The sequence below is a fragment of the Theropithecus gelada genome, chromosome 15 (genome assembly GCF_003255815.1).
Source record: "Theropithecus gelada isolate Dixy chromosome 15, Tgel_1.0, whole genome shotgun sequence".
Classification (NCBI taxonomy): Eukaryota; Metazoa; Chordata; class Mammalia; order Primates; family Cercopithecidae; genus Theropithecus; species Theropithecus gelada.
Genome location: NC_037683.1, coordinates 108,972,026 through 108,982,334, shown reverse-complemented (window position 1 = coordinate 108,982,334; position 10,309 = coordinate 108,972,026). Strand labels below are relative to the sequence as shown.

The 10,309-nt window shown below is 51.2% G+C and overlaps 1 long non-coding RNA gene across 1 annotated transcript; it reads right to left on the bottom strand.

The window, feature by feature from the left end:
* Positions 1 to 1,114: 1,114 nt before the first annotated feature.
* Positions 1,115 to 4,845, bottom strand: LOC112608114. Its single transcript, XR_003115946.1, has 4 exons — positions 4,010 to 4,845; positions 2,315 to 2,572; positions 2,023 to 2,231; positions 1,115 to 1,703 (listed from the first exon to the last, which is right to left on the bottom strand). It is a non-coding gene; the product is annotated as an uncharacterized LOC112608114 (long non-coding RNA).
* Between the last annotated feature and the right edge of the window lie 5,464 nt (positions 4,846 to 10,309).

Below are 10,309 nucleotides of genomic sequence, written 5' to 3'. Positions count from 1 at the left end.
CAGTGGCCGGCGACTGTCACAATCTCTAGCCCCCTGGAACCATTTCTGTTCCTGGTGGAAGCATTTATCCCCGGTGTTGTCGTAGTGAGAGTAGTTCATACTGGCTGTGGAAATAGAAAAAGCCTGGGGTCTCAGTGGCTTCATGTCTTCTCTGGCTCACTGCTCATCCAGTCTGGAAGTAAAATCAAGGCTATTGTGAAAATTAAATGAATTAAATTAAGCAGAGTGCCTACAACAACATCCCCAAGCACACTGTCAGCACTGAGCATGTTTTTCATTACTACTCTTAATGAGGTAAGAATGAGATCACAGGCACCAGCCAGGAGCCTGGAGCCCCTCTGGCAGAGGCATCAGAGACCCTACTTTTAACATCCTCTGTTCATTCATTTGACTCTGAAAAGGGAGGAGTCTCACGGGAGAGGAGCAAACATCCACACTGGGGCCAGACACCCCATGGTCAAAGTCGGGATGTTCAGAAAAGAAAACTGATTTTACCAATGTCTCAGTAAGTTAGTGGGTGATAGATATGGACTCCCAGATCTTTCTGTCCACAAAGCCTACAAGTTCTCCCTTGTTAGGCAGGCTGGGTACCAGGCCCTGCTTCTGGGCTCCGCTCCTTTTCCTGCTAGGCAATAATGGCAGAATTGATAGAAACGTTATCCCCCTTCACCACCTGAAGCAGAGCCAATGAGAGGAGCTGGGGAACATCCATGAGGCCCTGCACCCACCATTCAATGTCTTCAGGATTGTGGTCCCTCAGGACTCTTGCAGCATGTGCTGGCAGCACTCGCAGTGTCTGGGTGTTTTGTGAAGTTGTACAGGATCCAGCAGAGGCCACTGGCTGTGTTGTCATATCCTAAGAGGCAGCCAGGCAGGTTTGGATCGCTTCGCTGCTTCAGCACCAAAGGATGGACAGCGCCCATGCACCGAGGCCCTGGGGAGAATGAGAAGAGGGAAAGGAAGGGCAGAATGGAGTGATATAGGGTCCATCCACTGTGTCCCTGAATGGAGATACCCCTGTTCTCACAGTAGCCCCACACCGAGACCACCATTGACACTCATGAGGATGCCAGCCTCCATATATGTCCTTGTCTGACAACTCCTTCCCATTTTCATCCTGGAGACAAGACTTCTGAACACACTGAGGGTACCTGAGTGTAACCTGACATGGTTCCTGAAGACTTTTCATCCAAGCAGGATCCCTCCCTTGCCATCTCCAGACCTGCCCCACAAGCTCCCTCCCTGGTCTGGCTCTTGTTCACTCCTTCCAGGAAGCCTTCTACGGTCATCTCTAAAACATGGCTGACTGTTCCTCCTTTATCCAGCACTTTTCATGGCTCCCCAGAGCCCTCCAGATCAAGTTCAAGTTCTTTGATCAGACACTTGATCTCAAGCTGCATTCCACCTCCTGAATTAAGATCCCGGAGACGCCCACCTTGCCCAGCACAAGTGCATCACTGAAGTTCAAAGTCTTGAATGTGGCCTTGGCCTTGAGGATGTCATCAACACCCTGGCTAGTGAGGGTGCAGTGCTGCTCCAGGATGATGGTGTCTAAAGTTGTGCACCAGGTCATAGGCCCTGCAGAAGCATCACCCCTCAGGAGTGAGCTAGTACAGAAGTCCGTGCACAGGCAGATCTGCTGGTGCCATTACACTATGAGGGCATGGAGCTCCAAGATGGTGGCAACATAGTCACTAGAATTCCTGCAGGGTGAGGCTGGGGAGAGGAAGCAGTTGCATAACACATATGAAACCCTGGAAGCACTTCCCAGCCAGAATCTCAGGAACACATTACATCCAGATACGGGTGCCCTCTGAATACACTTCTCTCTCTGCCTCCTACTCTGACCTGCCTCCTGGCCCCACATGCCCCAGCCTGGCTCAGGGCTTGGAGCCCAGCAGGAGAGCCCTTGCCAGCTCTGTGACTCCTCCTGTGGAACCTCTGACTCTGCCTTGGGACCTCCCAATTCCCATGGGAAGCCCCCACAGCTCTGCATTGCCCCACCAGCCCCATAGGCCTTACTTGGTGCCTTAGCCCTCCCAGAACATGACATGTTTCTCAGAATGTGGCTGATGTCCAGGGCCATCTGTGGATGTTTGCTGGGGGCCTCTTGTTGTTCTCCTTATGGTCTCTAGGGCAGGGCAGGGCCAAAAGGAGAAACCAATCAAATCTCAGAATGGACAAAAGGCTCACTGCCACAAACGGTAACCACCAGATAGTCAGCAGTACTTCTGGAAAAAAAGATTTCATTCTGCAAAATGCTCCTTGTTTGGCTTCTTTCTGAAGCCAGGGAAGGGTACCAAGCCCAGTTTACCTCCAGTGCCTACATTACCATCTGTGCCTAGGACGCGCGATGGGCCCCGGCTCCCACTGCAGGGTTGACGTTCCCTCCAGCTGGAGACCTGGGCTCCTGACCCCACCTGACCTGTCTGTCCTGCTCTGGATGAGGGTGAAAAGGCTGTACCTGGTGTTTTCCTAGGTCCTTTGTTTCCGCCGTCCAGACATCCAGCAGCAGTGACCATGCCCAGCCGGACACCTCAAAGTGGACTCCCCTGTAGAGCAGCCGAGACGTCTACAGACAGAGGAGTGCCTGGCGAGACAGGCCGCGGGGTCTCCGGGGAGGACCGGGGACCAGAAGATTCTGGAGGTTTCCAGTCTTGGGCTCTGTGGTTCCTCAAAGAGATTAGGTTTACCTAAAACCAGGCCTCCCCTCCCATGATTCAAAGAGTGGGAGAAAATTTTTGCAATCTACTCATCTGACAAAGGGCTAATATCCAGAACCTACAAAGAACTCAAACAAATTTACAAGAAAAAAACAGACAACCCCATCAAAAAGTGGGCAAAGGATATGAACAGACATTTCTCAAAAGAAGACATTCATACAGCCAACAGACATATGAAAAAATGCTCATCATCACTGGCCATCAGAGAAATGCAAATGAAAACCACAATGAGATACCATCTCACACCAGTTAGAATGGCGATCATTAAAAAGTCAGGAAACAACAGGTGCTGGAGAGGATGTGGAGAAATAGGAACACTTTTACACTGTTGGTGGGATTGTAAACTAGTTCAACCATTATGGAAAACAGTATGGCGATTCCTCAAGGATCTAGAACTAGATGTACCATATGACCCAGCCATCACATTACTGGGGATATACCCAAAGGATTATAAATTATGCTGCTATAAAGACACATGCACACGTATGTTTATTGCAGCACTATTCACAATAGCAAAGACTTGGAATCAACCCAAATGTCCATCAGTGACAGATTGGATTAAGAAAATGTGGCACATATACACCATGGAATACTATGCAGCCATAAAAAAGGATGAGTTTGCATCCTTTGTAGGGACATGGATGCAGCTGGAAACCATCATTCTTAGCAAACTATCACAAGAACAGAAAACCAAACACCGCATGTTCTCACTCATAGGTGGGAACTGAACAATGAGATCACTTGGACTCAGGAAGGGGAACATCACACACCGGGGCCTATCATGGGGAGGGGGGAGGGGGGAGGGATTGCATTGGGAGTTATACCTGATGTAAATGACGAGTTGATGGGTGCAGCAGACCAACATGGCACAAGTATACATATGTAACAAACCTGCACGTTATGCACATGTACCCTACAACTTAAAGTATAATAATAATAAATAAATTAAAAAAACAAACAAACAAACAAACAAAAAAACAAAGAGTGGATGCGTGCTCTGCATCAGGAACTCTGATCTGGACCTATTTTTTCATTTAGGTCTCCAACAGACAACCCCTAACCTCTGAGATAGGGATGGTCCAAGCTCTGGCATGAGAGTCTCTTCTAGCAACGCGATGCTTGCAGGGACAGGTGGAAAAGCTGGTGACCAGGCCTGCTGCCCTCCGGGTAAGGACAGTGTGCCACCCACCCTCTGAGAGGCAGGTGGTGCCAGACCACAGCACTGGGTGCTTGTACACCTGGCTCTGCAGACACCAGTCATGGAGGTCCTCCCTTCTTCACATTACCTTCTTGCTGCTCTTAAATTTCTTCTAGTCATTAAGCACTTTGAGCCATTTTTCTGTGCATCTGATCTGACATTTTTGCTCTCAGATGAAACACGATAAAGTAAGCCAAGCCACCAGGATTCCTGGAGGGGACCTTGGGTGCTGGGTCTTGGGCTCCAGGGCCCTGGTGGCTCTGAACTAGAAGGAGCCAGGGAAGGACAAACACTGGGGCTGAGGCCCTATGACCCAATGGCCATTGGTGGCCTGGGTCCCAAGACACCCTGTCCTCAGGCCACAGACACCATGGGCTTTGGTCAGGACCCAGTCTCCCAGTAGTGTCCTGGCACTAGCGGGTGCTGACCCCTGAGCCACAACTGCAGTTCTGGGTTTTGGGTTTGGTAAAACCACCTCAGGGACAGAGTTCTGGGGTTGGGTTTGGCAGAAACCATGGTGCCTCCCAGGGATGGTATGTCACTCCTACTTGCCACGAAATGTGCACACAGGCTTCCCACTGTCCAGCCCATCCTGCTGGACAGGATGGAGGAAGTCAGGAAACAGACAGGGTGGACATCTGGGGTGCAAGGAGAGACAGGTGCATGCTGGGAGGTCAGACCCTGTGAGGGTTACGGGGGCATCAGGTGGAGTGGGCTCCAGGTGTCCCCTCAATGCACTGGGCAGGTCTCAGGCCAGGATCCCTGGACCCCGGCTGGGTGATGTGGTCACTCCCTGGAGGACTGCTGTCAGGCCCTGGCCACCCACCCTGGGCAGCACCGTCCCATCTCAGGACTGGACTTTCTGAGTCCTAAGACAGGACAGGGCTGCCCAGGCCTGACAGACTGGGAGGACCTGTTAAGTCCTCCATCCCTAGACCAGCCTTCCACACAGCAGGGACAGTCTCCTACCTTTACCTTCAGGGCACTGACTGATCCATCTCACTCTAAGGCAACCAAGGCAGAGCTGAGGATCTGTGCCAGGCTGGGAGCAAGTCCCCTCCCTAAATGGGCCTGAGGGATGCATCATCCCTGTCCCAATCCTCCGCAAGTTTCAGCCCAGGAGACACATAGGGAAGGGAGGATGGAGCCTCCCTGCTGGCTGACACTGGAAAAGCGGGACCTGGAAGAAGAGGGAGCGCAGGGCTGGCAGGGGATGCTCCAGGCCCATGGAGAGCTTGGGCTGCACCATCGGGCTGCTCCTCCTGGGCTGGAGGCTGTGCCCTCTGTAGGATCTGAGAAAGTCCAGTCCTGAGATGGGACAGTGCTGCCCAGGGTGGGTGGCCAGTGCCTGACAGCAGTCCCCCAGGGAGTGACCACATCACTCGACCGGGGTCCAGGGAGCCTGGGCCAAGACCTGCCCAGTGCACTGAGGGTGCACCTGGAGCCCACCCCACCTGACGCCCTCACAGTCCTTACAGGGTCTGACCTCTCAGCATGCACCTAAGTCTCCCTGCACCCCAGCTGCCCACCCTCCCTGTTCCCTGGCTTCCTCCATCCTGTGCAGCCCACAGACTGTGACCATCTCACCAGCCACTCTGGCCCTTCCTTTACCTTTGCCCTGTCAAAATCTCTGAGCAAGAGCTCCTAGGTCCATCCAAACACCTGTTTTGTCCACTTTTGACTGGGCCTTTGGGCACTACTGGTCCATCCCAGCTGTCCACAGGGCCTTCGATAACATGCATTGCACCTGACATCTCCCAGCAGTGCTCAGCAGCCCCCATTGGCCAGGTCCCTGCTGACCAGATCTTGCACATCAGGTCCTCCCTGACCACACCCTCACTGATTAGAACCCCATGACCAGGCCCCACTAACCAGGCCCCTGCTGCCAGGCCCACAATGACCAGGACCCCACGTACCAGGATCTTACTGACCAGGGCCTCACTGACAAGGTCCTTACTGACAAGGCCTCACTGACCAGATTCTTACTGACAAGGCCTCATTGATCAGGTTCCACCGACCATGACCCCATTGCCTGGCCCCGCAGATGAGGTCCCACTGACCAGACCTCCAGGGAACAGGATGCCACTGACCAGGCCCCTATTAACCAGGCCTTAGGTGACCAGATGCCCCTGACTGTGACCCTAGTGAGTAGGCTCCACTGAATAGGCACCCACTGCTCAGATCCCCACTGACCAGGTCAGCCCATAGCCACCTGGTGGCTACAAAACCCACCACTGACCAAGCCCTCTCTGACCAGGCCCCCACTGATTAGGTTCCACTGACCAGGCTGCCGTGACCAGTACCCCACTGACAAGGGCCTCACTGATGAGGACATGGCCACCAGGCCCTGCTGACTAGGTCCCATGTGACCAGGCCTCCACTGAATAGCACCCCTTGACCTGCCTAGTTTCACACTGACCAGACACCAAACAAGTGGTTGCTACTAGGTCCCCACTCACCAAGACCCCCACTACTAGAGCCCCCTAATGAGACCCTCTCTAAGCAGACCCCTGCTGACCACGCCCCCAATAAATAGGCCTCACTGACCAAGTCCCAACTGACTAGTCCACTGACCAGGCCCACACTGATCAGGGGCCTTCTAACCACACCAGAAGGCCAAGCGGCAATGAGATAGTTCATCCGGCAGGAGTAGGAGCAAGACAGAGAGAGGAAGGAGGTGCCACATCCTGGTGTACAACCAGATCTCATGAGAACTCACTATCAGGAGATCAGCATCAAGAAGGTTAACCACTGGTGAAGGAACCGCCACCCACACCACCGCCCACTGTTTCCAGGCAGAAGCCTCCTGCAGAGGCAGAGCCTCTTGGGAAACTTCCACCATGGCAGTGCAGAAGGAAAATATGGGCTTGGAGCCCCCACACAGGAGGCCACCATCCTCCAGACCCCAGATTCATAAGCCCACCAACAGCTCACACCCTCAGTATGGAAAAGCTACAGGCACTCAATTCCAGCCCAGCCCATGAGAGCAGACACGGGGGCTAAAGCCTGAAAAGCCACAGTGCACTGCCCTAGTAGAGGTTTTCCATGAGCCTCTGCCTCTGCAGCAGGTTACTCCCCCTTCCTACTACCCACCACCCTCCCACCACCCTACAGCCAACCTACTCCCCACCCTACCCACCCCTTTTCCTTCCAACCCCAACCCCCTCCTGCCATGATTAAATCACCTCCCACCAGGTCCCACGTCAACATTAAGGATTACAATTCACATGAGTTTTGGTAAAGAAACACAACCAAACTGTTTGGGTGAGGGAGAAGGGACAAAACGGAGGAAGGTGAACAAGATGGCACAGTCCCGATTGCTTCTGGGTTCTTCATCACCAACTTTCCTGTGCCCAGGAAAGTGCAGGACAACCGAGTGTGCGCCAGGTGACGTCAATCCGAAGAGATCGAAACTTACCCAGCCACGCCTATGGAGACATCCCTATCACGCCCTTATCCCGCCCACTGCCCTCCCCCTTCGAGTGCCAATGCATAAAAGTCCACCACCGGCAGGAGCCCGTGTGACTTCCTCGGCCCCCGCATTCGTGGACCAGAGAACCTCACCCGAGAGTGCCGGCGCGACTTCCCTGGCCCCCCACACCTGAGGACCAGAGAACCTCGCCTGAGAGTGTGCGCATATTTGCAATAAAAGACTGCCACTTTCTTATGTACTTTGGCCTCATGTTTAATTATTTAGCTCTCCTAAATTAAATTAAATGAAACAAAACACAAACCATATTATTCTGACCCTGATACCCCAGAATCTCATGTCCTTCTCACACAGCAAACTACATTCAGGCCTTTTCAAAAGTTCCTTACGTCTTAACTCATTCCAGCATTAACTCAAATGTAAAAAGTTCAACATCTCATCTGAGACAAGTCTACAGTCCCTTTTGCCAATGACTCCCTGAATTTAAAAGGATGTTCTTTTCTTTCAGGGTACAATGATGGTACAGGCATTGGGTAAGCTTTCTCAATTCAAAGGGAAGAAATTTCCCAGAAAAAAACACAAATAGGACCACAGGCCCAAATGCAAGTCCAAAACCCAGGAGGCCAGTATCCATTCAATCTCAGAGCTCCAAAATCAAGAAGAGAACTCACTGTCATAAGCACAGCAATAAGGAGGTGGTGTTTAATCATTTGTGAAGGATCCATCCCCCACCACCACTTTTCACCCCTCACCCCCACCATAATCCCCTCATTCTCCCTACCCCCCACCTTCCAACCCCCACTCTCTGCCATGATTAAATCACCCTCCTCCAGATCCAAACTTTATCATTCTGTCCCTGACTCCCAATTCTCATGTCCTTCTCACATTGTAAAATACAATGATGCTTTCCCTACAGTCCCCCCAGATCTTGTATCATTCCAGCATTTATACAAATGTCCAAAGCTTAAAGTCTCATCTGACACAAGGCTACAGTCCCTTAGGTCCATGAGTCGCTGAACTATAAAAGCAAGTTAACTACTTCCAAGGTATAATGCTTGTGCAGACAATGGGTAAGCATTCTCAGCCTAAAGGAAGAATTTTGCCAGAAAGAACAAAACACAGACAGGACTTACAGGCCCCATGAAACTCTAAACCCAGAAGGCCAGTCATTCATTCCTACAGTTCCAAAATCACCCTTTTTGAAACCTTGTCCCACATCCAGGGCACAGGGATGTGAGGTCTGGTCTCTGAAGGCCTTGGGCTGCTCTGCCCCTGTGGCTTTGCAGGGTTTATGCCCTATCGCTGCCCTCATGGGCTGGGCTGGTGTTGAATGTCTGTAGCTTTTCCCGAATGATGGTACAAGCTGTTGGTGGGTCTATGAATCTGGGGTCTGCATGGTAGTGGCCTCCACTGTGGGGGCTCCAACCCCATATTTTCCTTCTGCACTCCTCTAGCAGAGGTTTCTCATGAGGCTCTGCGTTTTTGGGATGCTTTTGTCTGGTAACCCAGGCATTTCCATACATCTTCCAAAGTCTATAGAGAGGCTCCCAAGCCTCTAGTCTCATGATCCATCCACCCAATGGCTTAACACTATGAGGAAGTTACCAAGACTTCCAACTTGCACCCTCTGAAGCAGTGACCCAAGATGCATCTGTGCATTTTTAGCCGTGGCTGGAGCTGGAGCTGCAGGGCTGCAGGCAGCAGTGCCCTGACGTTGCACATAGAGGGGAGTCACAGGACTGGCCCAGGAAACCATTCTTCTCTCCTAGGCCCAGGGCCTGTGACAGCAAGGGCTGCTGCAAAGGTCTCTGAAATGCCTTCAAGGCCTTTTCCTGTTTTCTTAGTTATTAGCACTGGGCTTCTTTTTATGCAAATTTATAAAGCCTTCCTGAATTTTCTCCCGGAAAGTCAGCTTTTCTTTTTGACACTTGGCCAGGCTGCAAATTTTCCAAAATTTTGAGTTCTGTTTCTCATTTAATATAAGAGTCAGGACTCATTTAATGTAAGTCCCATCCAGAGGTCATTTTCTTGGTCACACATCAGAGCACAGGCTATTCGATGCAGACAGGACACCTCTTGAGCTTTACTTCCTAGAAGTTCATTCCACCAGATACGCACTAAGTCAAAATCCTCAAGTTTAAAGTTTCACAGATCTCCAGGGCAGGGTCACCGTGCAGTCACATTCTTTGCTACAGCAAAACAAAAGTAACCTTGGCTTCTGTTCCCATTAAGTTCCTCATTTTTATCTGAGACCTTCTAAGTCTGGCTTTCACCGACCATTTTCCTGTCAGCCCTCTGATCACAAGTATTTAACAATTCTTTACAAAGATCCAAACTTCTCCTCATTTTCCTGTCTTCGAAGCCCTCCAAACTCTCTCAACCTCTGTCTGCTACCCCGTTCTGAATCTGATTCTACATTATCAGATATCTTTGTTGCAGCCTGGCAATGTGGTAAAGGAAGACAAGTCCATTTTCAGGGGGAAAATTCAAGAAGACCTCAGATACTTGAATGAAAAGAAGCTAAGTGCAGATTGCCAAGACATTTGGGAAAAGGCCTTGAAGACATTTCATACAGCCACTTCCCGGTACTAATTTTCTGTGTGATCGAAAGAAAAGGGGTTTAATTGGCTCATGATTCTGCAGGCTGTAAGGAAGCACAGTGGCTTCTGAATCTGCGAGGACTCAGGAAGCCGCCCAATCTTACCAGAATGTCAAGGGGCAATGAGATGATTCATGTGGCAGGAGTAGGAGCAAGACAGAGAGAGGAAAGGGGTGCCATGCCCTATTATACAAGCAGATCTCATGAGAACTCACTATCACAAGGTCAGCATCAAAAAGATGGTGCTTAACCATTGGTGAAGGATTCGCCCCCCACCCCCAACTCCCACTGTTTCCAGGCAGAAGCCTGATGCAGAGGCAGAGCCTCTAGGAAAACCTCTACTAGGGAAGTGTGGAAGG